At 39.1% G+C, this 13656-nt stretch overlaps 1 long non-coding RNA gene across 1 annotated transcript in view; it reads right to left on the bottom strand.

Annotated features, from left to right (window-relative positions):
• The window catches only part of LOC119086392, a 36750-nt gene extending 23305 nt beyond the window's left edge, over positions 1-13445 (bottom strand). Inside the window, exon 1 of the long non-coding RNA XR_005089677.1 lies at positions 13405-13445. This is a non-coding gene — a long non-coding RNA (uncharacterized LOC119086392). The remainder of the gene's footprint in view (positions 1-13404) is intronic.
• Between the last annotated feature and the right edge of the window lie 211 nt (positions 13446-13656).

The raw sequence follows: 13656 nt of genomic DNA, 5'->3' as shown, positions 1-13656 counted from the left end.
ATAAAAAAGCTGTTGATCCATGGACAGAGTGTTGCATGCCTATGATGCCAGTGCTTAAGAAGCTGAGGCAGGAAGGTTGTGAATTAGACATCAGCCTGAGGTGTGTAGTGAGACCCTCTCTCACAAACCAAAGTCCTGAAACAACTGTTAAATTACAAAATTGTTAAATAGTTTAAAAATCAAAATATAAGTGTTTTGCTGCCACAGGTTGAGGGGTGAGGGGAGGAGGGCATCTTTCCTTCACCATGCCACCACATGGCAGAGAGAGGGGCATGACCTGCTCATCCATTCTCATGTGCTCAGGGCCTGCCCATGCATGCCCCTGAGAACAGGGTCAGCTTTATTTTGCTGGCTAGATGAGGTCTAGGACCCTATTCCCTGAGTGCTTCAGTGGGTGAGGGGCAGGACCAGTTCTCCTAGTGTTGCAGCCAGTGAGGGTGTGGAGCCAACTCTGCATAGTGTATCCTCTGGGCCTTCGGTGGTTTCAGGAGCCTCAGACATCAACACAGAAAGGCTGCATCCAGGACATGAACCTAGACATGGGCACCAGCAGACATTACCATGGTCCTGGATGGTAATCAAGCCACCCACTTCAGCCTGTTCCTCATCACTTTCACCCCTTCAGATATGCTTATGTCCATAGGAAATGAATCTCTCTCTCCCTCTCTTCCCCCTGCATGTGGATCTCTTTGCCCCACTCAGTCTGTTCAGTCCATCATCTACAATATATTTTTAAAATATTGATATTTATAAAAACTTAGGTGAAATGTAAAATAAACTATAATGCATGAAATAAACCTGTGTGTACACCTAGCTAGTTTGTTAGTAAGATATCCTCACGTACTTAATTTTTGTCAGGAGAGTATTCAAAATCTCTCAGGAATGTTCTATAATATAGTAGTATTAACTATAGTTTGCACAGTATACAATAAATCTCTGGAAATTAGTTCACTTATTTTGGTGGATATTTAAAATCATTTTGCCAACATATTTTTATCTGCATTCTTACCCTAAACCCTGATAGTCACTGTTCTATTCTCTATAGGTTTATATTTGATAGATCCATATATAACCAAAGTTAGGTAATATTATTTGTCTTTCTGATCTTGTATCAGGGTTCTCTAGAGAAATAGAGCCAATATAATGCATAATTGTGAGCAGGAATATATTTGATTGGCTTGGGTCTCTGAGGGAGTTGAAGATTAGTTAGTTATAGTTGAAGATTAATTAGGATAGAAAGTGAATTAGATATAGTATGATAGATAATGGAATTATTTTCTCTGAATTTGTCAAATACAAATGAACTAGACATTGTTTAGGTATTTATTACTTGTATATATTGTATCCAAGATAGATAGTCAAGAAAATGAGATAAAAGCTGGAACAAGAGGAATCAATAATGCATCGAATCCCAAAGCTGAAAGTCTCAAATGTTCTTGAAGGTCATCTGATTCATGACCACAGCTCAAAGTTAGAAGAAACTAGTATCAGGAGCAAAAGAAAAGCATCTGGTCAAAAAGTCTCAAGCTTTCATACTAGCAACCTGTCCCCTTTTGGTTCCTTCATGGCCTATGAGACGATATGTGGATAGCACAAATGTTTCCCCCCTCAGTGTACTGACCCCCTGATAATTTAGGTATACAAAATTCTTAAATTTCATTTTTCCAAATACCCAGAAATAAGTTTGGTTATATATCATTAACTATTTAGGAAATTATATTATTGAGGAAACTCCATACTGTTTTCCAGAAAGGCCCTACTAAATTGCATTATTTTTCCGGTAACAGTACCTCAGAATTCCCTTAAATTCATTTCTTTATCAACACTTATCTTCTGTTTTCTTAGTTATTGTGAAGTAACAGCTCATGAATTTGGCCTAGTTTCGCCTAATAATTAGTGGTATTGAGTATTTTTCTTATATACCTAATAGTCACTTCTATGCCTTAAAAAAAAAAAAAAAAAAAGTCCACACAGGTCATTTTGCACTTTGAGCTGGTTTGTTTTCCAGCTATTTGATTATTTGTCTTCATTGTACATTTGAAACACTGACCTCTGCCTGTTACATGATTTGGAAATGTGTTCCCTTATTCTACAAATTGCCATTGCAATGCAGCTTGTTTTCTTTTCAATGCAGATGTTTTTTAGCTTGATACACCCCATTGGTCTACTTTGGGTTTTGTTGCCTCTTCATTCTTCATTGTGTTTTCGTTGCTTCTTCATTCATTTTTGCTGCTTCTTCATTCTTCATTGTGTTCTGGTAAAAATCTGCTTTTTAAAAAAATTTTTTTTCACCTATAGAATTTTTGGCTATAATTAGTGAACCAAAATTCAATAGTGTTATGCTGTAAATGTCTTTCTGTATGCTGTGAATATGTGTTGCTCTGATTGGTTGATAAATAAAGTCATCTGGCCTATGGTAAGGCAGTTTAGAGGCAGGTGGGAAATCCAAACAGAGAGATAGGAAGAGAAAGGAAAGCAGAGGAGACACTGCCAGCCACCACCATGAGAAGCAAGATGTAAAAGTACCAGTAAGCCACAAGCCACGTGGCTAAGTATAGATTTCTAGAAATGGGTTAATTTAAGATATAAGAACTAGCTAGCAATAAGCTCGCCATGGCCATAGTTTAAAAAATAATATAAGCATGTGCGTGTTTATTTGGATCCAAGTGGCTGTGGGACTGGCGGGTGAGAGAGATTTGTTCTGACTCTGGGCCAGGTGGTTCACAAGAAAACTTCAGCTACAAATGGCACCCAATGTGGGGCCATTCAGATAAGATAACCCCTGAACTATTTACACGTGTGTAAAAATATACATAGACTTAAAAGAAAGAGGAAAAGGAGGATAGACAGTCATATAATGAAATAGATAGTTTTAAAAAATAGTCTTTAAAGAGAAAGTAAAAGTAACATAAAAAATACGCTATGTAAAGATGCATATCACACAGAGAGTCTGGATTATGTTGTCTTTAGGATTTTTAACTACAGAGAGACATTTGATTGTAAAAACTGCTGAGTTAAATCAACATGCATATTTTAAAGATATCTTAATTTCAAAATTTATGTCTAAGGATATGTTGCTTTGGAAAAAAGGTTTTGCTTTTGTTTCCACAGAAGATGAGAACCTGTGGATTGCTTTCAGGCTAGTATGGTTTGACCAGCCAAGATCCCCTGAAAGGTCTCCTATGACACAATAGCCCAGATAATCCAACATCCAGAACGGCTTCAAAGCAATTGGCTCAGACAATGCAGCCTCATAGACTATTCCAGTCAGGACTTAACTATAATTCTTAATGTTCTCAGGATCCCCATAAGAATACAGTGCCCTCTATCAGGAAGAAGTAGCCTAGAAAACTATGTCCACATTCCCCCAAAATGGATTATGGACGTTTGTCTTTGTTTAGGTTGTTGATTACAAATTGCTATTGGTCATAGTCAATATTCTTCTAAAAAGGGGAATATGATATATAGATATAATATGATGAAATGGTAGATTATTGAATATACTTTTAAAGAACAACTTGTTTAAAAATGTTTTACAATGCTATGATTTTAGTTTATTGATACAAATTTAGAGTTGATTTTGTTTATATATATATATATATATATATATATATATATACTCTTGTTTAAGGTATTATGTTTATGTAACTCATTTAAATTGTAATGGATAATTAAGAAATACAGATTAATAATTAGTCATCCATGATTATCAAACATATAGTCATGTTCATTAAGTTTTCTAGGTATACATAGATATAATTCAATTAGGTAGATGATCTTCAAACACTTCAAAGACCTACAGAATATGGCATTGAAAATGTTTTAAAAACTTAGACTTTCCTAGACAATGAGACACGTCTGCTCCTGGCAGCACAGATTTACTTCAGAAAGAAAGATGGGCATTAAAGACACTCCATATGGAGTTTATCTTCTTCTTCGCAAAAATAGCCATTTGGACAAGAAACTGTTCTTGCCTAGACTGCTTGAAAAAAATGCTGTATCGGCTGGACATGCAGGACCCACAGGAAGGTGACCACTGAACTTTGCAAGGTCAGATAGTCCTTCAGGTTCCTGCTTCACAGAGGAAACTGCTAGACACTCTACAGTACATAGAGAGAAGCAACTGAGAGACTCTAAGCCTATAGGCTAAAGATGGATGCCCTAACATTGCAGAGAAACTCTGGGTTACTGTCCAGGCAACCAGCTGTCTCTGTCATTTCCAGAATTTTTGCAAGTTGCTTACAATGTACTTTCTGTTTACTTAGATAATATTGTATCCTTCTGAGGTCCTTGATGTAGTTGAGGATGAGATAGTTATAATTTTCCTTAGTTATGATAAAAGATAAGTTAGATTTGAAAACTTAGACTCACAAATATAGGATAAATAGGATATTTCCTTTGAATTTGCCAAATATAAAGACTAGATATTGTAACTGTAATTCTTGCTTGATAACTGCTTTGTTATATATAATTTTACCATGTTAAAGTTAAAATTTTCCTTTTTAATTAAACAGAAAAGGAGAAATCCTGTGGAATAATGCTTTTGTACACTGGTTCAATAAAATGCTGATTGGCCAGTAGCCAGGCACAAAGTATAGGTGAGATAAGCAGACAATGAGAATTCTGGGAAGAAGAAGGCTGAGTCAGGAGATGCCAGTCCACTGTTCAGGGAGCAGAATGTAATGGCCACATATAGACTAACAGAACACATGGCGACATATAGACTAACAGAAATGGGCTGAGTTTAAGTGTAAGAGCTAATCGGTAGTAAGCCTGAGCTAATGACTAAAAAGTTTTAACTAATATAAGCCTCTGTGTGTTTACTTGGGTTTGAGCAGCTGTGAACCAGGCAGGACACAGGAAAACTTTCAGCTATAGTGTTAACTAAATCTCCTTTTTTCCCCTTTCTGATATTGATTTTAAGTTATTCATTAAGGTTGTTACTTCAGTGTATATGGTATTTCTAGAAACTTAGGTTTGATCTTTTTCTCAGGTTTTTGCTGTAAATTCTTTCCTTCAAGTTATGAACATTATTTCTTTATGGGTTACATTCCCTCAACCTGTCTAATTATTTAGACATGTAAGTCCATACCACAGAAACTTCCTGATCAATATTTTCCTGGTAGCCTATTTTTATATATTCAAGATTCTTAAAAATACATTTTTTGATATCATGTTTTTTTGGCTGAAGTCAAGGTATGAGAAATTTGCATTTATACCTCTAGAATTCAATTCAACATCTTCACAAAGTGACATTTAAAGAAAAGTTTCACACTGCAGTCCAAATAAAATTGTTAAAATGTTATGTTGGATGGTTGCAGGAGGTGGGGTGGGAATCATACTATGTGCCAACCAAGGTAAAGAGTATTTTGAAAGTTGCAGGCTCCAGTACATCAGATCCCTAGAAAGTTCTTTGGCTGAAATAAGATGCTTGGGTCTGGAGATACCTGGCTGGTAACCATAAGAAAACTAAATCTTGGATCCTCTACTTCATTTTGCCTCTCCTTTGTCTTGAAACTGTGAGTCAAATTCCTGCTAAACTCTGCTTGTAGGGTTGTCAGTCATTCAATAAATATCTGTCTAAAAACATGATACAAAGTTGTTTAACCCTAAATTTACTAGTCTATCTCATCTGCCTTTAAAAGTGAAGACACAAAGTCAAGACTAACTGGAGGATTTTAGTATTATCTTTTTCAAATGTTTAGTACAATAACAAGGAACTTTAAGGGGCGTTCTAACCATGACAAGTCTCTAATCATTGCCCTAAACTTGAAATTATATTGGATCCTAGGATTGGTGGAACCTTACAGATGGATCGCCTCATGAAGGAATGATCTTCCTAAGTAGAAACAATTACCCCATAGTAGAAATTGAATCTGATTGTCCCCTCAAGCCATGAGGACATCTGTCGCAACCACTTCATACAGCCAAGATGGAAATAATGATCAACTAGACTACAGTTTAGTCAAAACTTCCTAATTATGTATACCTCCCCCATCTGTGTCCTATTTCTACCTCTATTTAAACCCAAAACTCAAAGGAGTAACCAAAGTTTGGCTGAGACACTTACTCCAATATGACATTCTGATTAAAATTATTTTTTATAACTTTATTTATTTTTGTTTATAGACAGTAGCTGGACCTGATTGATATGAATCTCTACCTGGAACTCTGGCCCAGGGCTCTGGTTATACTTGGAGAAAACTTACATTTTGTTTTGTCTTGTCTTGTTAATAAACATGTGTGATAATTAACCTAAAAACTTAAGATAGTGTAAGGCCTATGATAAATATAAGTGGCACCATCCCATGCCTCAGATGTCCAGATGAATTAAATGGGAAGGAGAAAAGTCTGTTAACACAGGTATGCACTCATATTCTTCCCTATCTGCCATGGGATGAGCAACTTGTGTTACCTGGTCCTATCGCCATGATGCTGGCCTCAGTGGGTACATAAGGAAAAGAGTAAGTACCATAGACTGAACTTTGTCAAACTGTGTTCCTCAGATGATGTTCACACAAATAGAAAGCTGGCTAACAATGCATGTATGAAGAACCACAGACTCTAAGAGATTTTATCATAAAGAACAAACCGTGACTTCTGAGCATTTTCTTCAAAGCTATTTTGTTCCAGGAAATCACAAAATAGTGAACTCATAATTATTTCTTAGACTCTGATATTTTGCCTGGAATCAGTTGTTTATTGCCATATGTCTATATGTACTACCAGTTTTGTAACTGGAAACAGAGAGATCATTTCAATGGTCTTCCCATTCTCCCTATTTTACCCTCTCCAAATCTTGACTTTTAATTCTTCTGTTTTGAATACAATTTTTTTTTTGAGACAGGGTTTCTCTGTATAGCTTTGGAGCCTGTCCTAGAATTCACTCTGTAGTCTAGGCTGGCCTTGAACTCACAGAGATCTGCCTGCCTCTACCTCCCGAATGCTGAGATTAAAGGTGTGCACCACCACCACCAGGCTTTTTTCTTCTTTTCTTTTTGGTTGAATAAAATTACTGACATGAGTCTGTCTTTGTTTTAAACATTTCTCCAATGTGTTATATATATATATATATATTTATCCAGTTTTGCAGTCATAGTCTGTGAACCATCTATAATAGAGCTAATAGAGCACCAATCAGACTCATCGTTATTATACACTCAGGAAACCATGCTTTATGTACTTCACATATCAATAGAAATGTTTTCTTATATTTAAGGTTTTTATTATGCCTTGGTTATTTTTATATTAACTGGGAGCTTAAGGGTCACAGAGAGTATTTTTCCCACTGAAAATAATGGAAATATGATGTTTCCAGTTACTATTTTACTACAAAATAATTGATTTTCAGTATTTTCAATAGACTAATCATGGTATGTAAGGGGTATACAGTTTATTAACTTAGTCATCTCTGTCCATAATCTCAGATTGTTTGTTTGTATGTTTTGCTGTTGTCCTTGCTGTTTGTTTTGTTTTATGTCTTTTTGGTCTATGGAGTGACATTCATGTGTAATACATCATTGTGTGGGACGGGGAGGGAGTGGGCAGGGAAGAAATGGTTCTTTTCCTGAAAGGAAGGAACAGTGTTCTTATAGAATTCTTTGCTCTGCTTTAAGAAATGCCTTTCTAGACAGACTTATTTGTGCTTGCTTCTTACTGTTCTGGTATTCATGATTAGCACCATACTGGGATCAGTTTTATGTTACCGTCTCATTTTCTCTAAAATATCTTCATCATTTGCAATTGTAACTTCAGAGATAATTTCATAGTCATTGGTGGATTTGGCATTTTTTCCATGCAGAGACTTTTTTACTCTGTGCAAAACATCAGAAGAAAGAAGTTTCATGCTGCCCGGGATGGTAGAGGGGGTTTTTACAGACTCAATTTCCAAAGATGCCTACATTAGCTTTTTGGGAAAATATTTATTGGAGTCCTAATTATGTCTCTTTTGGTGGGTCTGAGGTTTGAATTCCTTCATTTGTGAATGTCAAGCTCCTTGACATAGAGGGAGTATGTCTGGATATCTCGAATATCAAGGCTACCATCCTACCACATATCAGTACTATGATACTGGATTTTAACACCAAATTGTTGTTTTAATGCATGTTAATTTTCTCCATTCCTCTATCATGCACATGTAAAATAATTTTTAAGTTCCACATCTTTACAATGGGAAGCATTTGTATATTAATCTGGATCAAATGTATTTCTATACATGAATAATATTTGAATTAATTTTTTTATTTGAAGCGACTCAACCTATAACTATCTCTGTGCCTTTTCTTTGTAATGAATTGATTACACCTGATTTTCCTTTCTTTCTCCTTCCTTTTGTATGGCTACTACAACAATAGTAAGCCTCTTCTCGGGCAGAGCATAGTTATAGAGTGCCACCAAATCAAAGCAAAACTGTGGTGGAGTATACTTTGGTTCACAAATATGAACCTCTCCGCAAAGTTATGGAGTATTAATTTAAGATGTGTCACATTCATTTATGCTGTGGAATATTTGTTTAATGATGCAAGGATATGTTGCATTCTTTTAAGTTGCTTTTGTTTAATTCTGGAAAGATGTGTTACTGGGCCTGTCTAAAACACCTGGTTGGTCTAATAAAGAGCTGAACAGTCTATAGCTAGGCAGGAGAATGGATGGGCAGTGCTGCCAAGCAGAGAGAATAGGAGGAGAAATCTAGGCTCAAAAGAAGAGAAAAGAGGGAAGAGTGAGAAAAGGAGAAGGAGAGGAGGACGACAAGGGCCAGCCACCCAGCCAAACCAGCCAAGGAGTAAGAAGGGGAAAACAACATATATATAATAAAGAAAGGTTTAAAAAAAAAAAAAAAGCCCGGAGGAAAACTGTAGTTAAGGAGAAATGGGATAATGTAAGTTAGAAATGCTGGCTAGAAATAAGCCAAGCAAAGGCCAGGCATTCCTAAGTAAGATTAAGTCTCCATGTATTTAGTTGGAAGCTGGGTGGCATGCCCCCAAACAGTAAAAAAAAGACAACAACAACAACAAAAAAAAAAAACCAACTACATCTTAGCTCAGTTTATGATAAGAGAAACATGTTCTCTGGTGTAGTCAATATGACATGTTATCCAATAAGTAATATATAATACAGTTTTAAGGTTTGGATTGGAATCTATTTTTTTCTGACTTCAGAAAACAAAAGACTATATTGCAGACAGAATAAAGCAGGGAGTAAACTGAAAAAACTAGATACCACAGCTGCCAACACAGAGAATTTACAGCGGTTTTACAACTTCCAACAGCTGTGTCATCATGATAACTGCATCTCCCGTGGCTGGGGCACGGAAGAAGAAAGAGGATGCTAGCTTTTAATAGTCCTACAGTGGAATCCTCAAGTGGAAATGCAGCCTCAGTGGAACGGCAACCACAACAGGTAGAAGATTTTTATAAGATCCAGTACAAGAATGAAAGAAAAAAAAACTGGCATGTGTGTTCTTTTTGTTTTGTTTTGTTTTGTTTTGGCTTGGCTTGGTTTTCTTTTGTTTTGGGCATATGTTATCCCATAGTTTTGGAACATTCTGGAGGAAAAAACTGTTTACAGTAGCAAATCAAAATACCATGCAAAGATCTGGGAGAAATTACTATAACAACTTATATATAAGCACTAAAATACAAAAGTGTGTCTTAAAAAAAAGCACATGACATTGCTTGAACTACAGTTTTACATCGTGATTTATTATATTATTTATACTTCAAAGAATAACATGTACAAACTTAAAATACCTGATCTTGGTCAGATTTTAATTTTAGAAGAAAATGTTCTATTAAGTATTGTAGTTTACAACTTCCTAATATTCAAAAACTTTGCTGAAAAATATCAGTAGTGATATTTATACATGCATTTTTAATATTTTATCCTAATATAATATCTCTCAACATTTGAAAGGCCCAAATAACTCAGAGGACACATGACTCCCCAATGAACAATATTTTGGCTGCAGCAAAGGCATCTGAAGTACAAGAGAGATATGGACTTTAGCGTAGTTGAGCACCAAAAGTTAATATGGTTTAGGTTGCATGTTGCTGCTATACCTTATCACACAGTCACTAGTAGATTTTAGAGTAATACCAAAGAAAAAATATTCTTCTGCTTTCATCTTCATAGGGTTGGGACAGATAGTTTCTTCATATATTTCAACCCAACAATAAATTTCAAAGGCTCAATGTGTCAGATTCATATCCAGCTCTCTCCTATTTTGTCAGACATTAGAGTTTTGAAACCGTCAGATAATTACTCTTGGGGTTTGCTGCCTAAAAGTACTTGTTTTGACTTAATATTCATTACTGGTGTTCATATACAAGTGTTTTGCCATTGTCTTTAAATTAATTAATGACAATTTTTTAATTTTTTGTTTTTAATATAGTAAATATCATAAGACGTAATCTACATATATAAAAGGCTTTTGAAAACAACAATAATGTTTAAAACTATGAGGATTTCATGACATAAAATATTTAATGACTCATATTCTAACATATTGTCTAGAATGTAGAGAAAAATATCAGTATATTGTTTAACTCTCAACAATAATTCTTTTTTAAAATTTTTATTGATTCTTTACGGATTTTACATCATGCATCCCAATCCTACTCATTTCCCTATCCCCTTACCTCTGCCCTCGTGACCAGCCTTCAAAAACAAAACAAAATTTAAAACTATAACAAAAATAACAAAAAAAAAAAAAAAAAAAAAAAAAACCCTCATTGTGGAAGCTGTAGTGTTGCCCGGTGAGTCACATCATATACCCTTAGTGCATACATCTTTACTTGTAAGTGTTCATTGCAATGTATGATTGGTCTCACTCAAGGCATTTTGGCTTCTGCTACACTATGGACACTGGGCTCTCACTGGGACTCCTCTTGGATATCCTGTTGTTGTTCTGTGTCTTGGAAATTCTGTAGTTTGGTATCTACAGACCCAGCCCCTTCACATACTCCGGCAATTCATAGATGAGATGGATGTTGGGGTGGGCTAACTCATAGACCTGGCTCAGGGCCTCAGTGAAAACTGGGTTGGTCAGCCTATCTGCCTTCCCTCATCATGAACACTAGGGCAATCTCTCCAGCACTGCCACGGCTAGCTGACCCAATGCAATAGGCAGCAAGGAGCAGGGCCATTTCTCTTGCTCTAGCCCTTAGGTATGGATCTTTTGCCCTCAGACCACCAGGGCCAGCTTCACTGGTTTTCTCAGGCAAAACCAAATTGCTGCAGTTGTTGAGGGACAGAGGCCCTCATGCCTCCAAGGCCCACTCTCCCACTTGGCAAGGCATGGGGGAAGACGTATTTCCACCACCCATGCCTCCACATGGCATACGAGGAAGAGGGCAGGCGCCACTCTCCTGCTCTCACATCCACAATACCAACTCACCTGTATCCCCACCAACAGGGTCAGCTTTAGCCTGCTCCCTAGTCGAGGTGCTGGGCCTGCTCTTCCCCATGCTACATACAACAAGGGAGGGGCAGGACCAGATCTCCCCCTCTCATGACCCTAGAGCCAGCTCTCCTATCCGTCACAGGCCACGGGTGGCAAGGCACGGGGTGGAGGCTTCTTTCCCTCATCCATGCCACCACATGACAAGGACATGGGGTCAGCTCTCCTGCTCTCCGGGGTGGCTCACGTCTGCCCCCACCAAGAGGGGCAGCTCTACTGTGTTGCACAGGTGAGGTGCAGTGCCAATTCGCCCACTCTCATGACCCCAAGGCCAGCTCTCCCACCGGCCACAGGCAGTGAGGCAATCGGGGGAGGCCTTTTCACCCTCACCCACTCCATGATATGGCAGGTGAGGGATGGGGCCAGATCACCCATGAACTTTTGTGGGGGCGAATGACCTGTGCTGCCTTTAAGAGGGTCATCTCTACTGTGCTATCAGGGTGAGGTGCAGGGTCTGTGCTCTGGAGCGCTGCAGCCAGAGAGGGGCAGAGCAAACTGTGTAGCTCTATCCTCACTGCATTTGGTAGCAACAGGAGCGTCATGGACCTCACTACAGAGTGTGGCTGCTGTAGGGCCGTGATCTCAGGTATGCCCCCTACTCCCAGCCCCAGCAGCAGCCCAGGCCAAGGCAACACCACGGCCCCAGGTTGGCAATGCAGGCCACTCAGGTCTGTATTGGTCTGGCGGTGATGCAGCCCTCTAACAGCAACATGGCCTCAGGTAGCGGTGCAGATCCTGGACCTCCCTGTGGCCTTTGGTGACAACCTGGGCCACCACGGACATGGTTTTATTGCAGCCTGAGTCTATGTTGAGGTCCTTAGTTGGCAACCCAGACCTCAATCATCTGCTCTGTCTTCTATGGTAACCTGAACAATGGGCATCAACAGACACCAACCACAGTTGGGCCACAGACCCAGACATGGCCCTCGGCCACAGTTTGGGTCCTGAAGACACCATGGCCTCGGGAGGCAGCTCAGACCTCCCAGGTCTACATGGTCCTGGTGGCAGTTTAACCGTCAAAGACCAACAGTGCTTCATGGCTTGGCCCAGACCGTATATCTCTGCTCTGCCCTCAGTCACAATGGGAGCCATGGACATCAATTCAGAACCAGGACACAGCAGGGCCATGGAATCAGACATGGCCCCTGGCAGCAGTCCTGGGTGGCAGCTCAGACCTCCTGAATCAGCATGGCCCCATAGTGCTGAGTGGCAGTGCGGGCCTTTTAGATAGGCATGGCCCCTGTGGGGGCACATCCCTCAGACACCAACCTGGTCAGAAATGGTGGCCAAGACTCCGGGTCCGTAGAGCCCTCAGTGGTAACAGGAGCCACGAACATCAACACAGACCCTCATAGTTGCATCAGAGCCACAGACAGCCCAGGAACTGCCTTCACCATGGACTGGGTAGCAAACAGGCCATCCTTGTCAGCCTACACCTCGCCATCCTCCAGATCCACCTCTTTCTCCAGTGTATGAATCTTTCTGCCTCTCTCACACACACCTTTTCCTCTTTCTGTACTCACTCAGTGGTTGATTGTGGCCACCACTGCCTGGCTCTGTGGCTAACTAGTGGCTGGTTTTGCCCTCTGACCTTCAGGTAAGCTTTATTTATTAGAGCATACACAAAATATCACCACATCAATTCTTTGCCTTTAAGATTCAAGTGGGTTTTTCCCCCAATGTAATATTTTTATTGATTATTTGTGAATTTCACATCATGTACCCCATCACACTCATGTAGCTAGAGTTTTCCTGCCTTGCCCACAGTCAGGACAAATCTCTGTCACCTGCCAGTCCCACAGCCGCTTAGACCCAACCAAGTAAACACAGAGACTTATATTGCTTACAAACTGTATGGCCATGGCAGGCTTCTTGTTAACTGCTCTTATAGCTTAAATTAATCCATTTCCATAAATCTATACCTTGCCACGTGGCTGGTGGCTTACCAGAGTCTTCACATAGTGCTTGTCATGGCGGCAGCTGGCAGTGACTCTTCCTCAGCCTTCCACTTCCCAGAATTCTCCTCTCTCCTTGTCCCACCTACTTCCTGCCTGGCCACTGGCCAATCAGTGTTTTATTTATTGACCAATCAGAGCAATTTGACATACAGACCATCCCACAGCACACTCACTTTCCAATTCTCCCAGCTCTGCACCCCCACTTTTGTGACCTACCTCACACACACAAAAAAAGAAAAA

Source organism: Peromyscus leucopus, chromosome 20 (genome assembly GCF_004664715.2).
Source record: "Peromyscus leucopus breed LL Stock chromosome 20, UCI_PerLeu_2.1, whole genome shotgun sequence".
Classification (NCBI taxonomy): domain Eukaryota; kingdom Metazoa; phylum Chordata; class Mammalia; order Rodentia; family Cricetidae; genus Peromyscus; species Peromyscus leucopus.
Note: the sequence above shows the minus strand (reverse complement) of the source record. Positions and strands in the feature narration are given on the sequence as shown.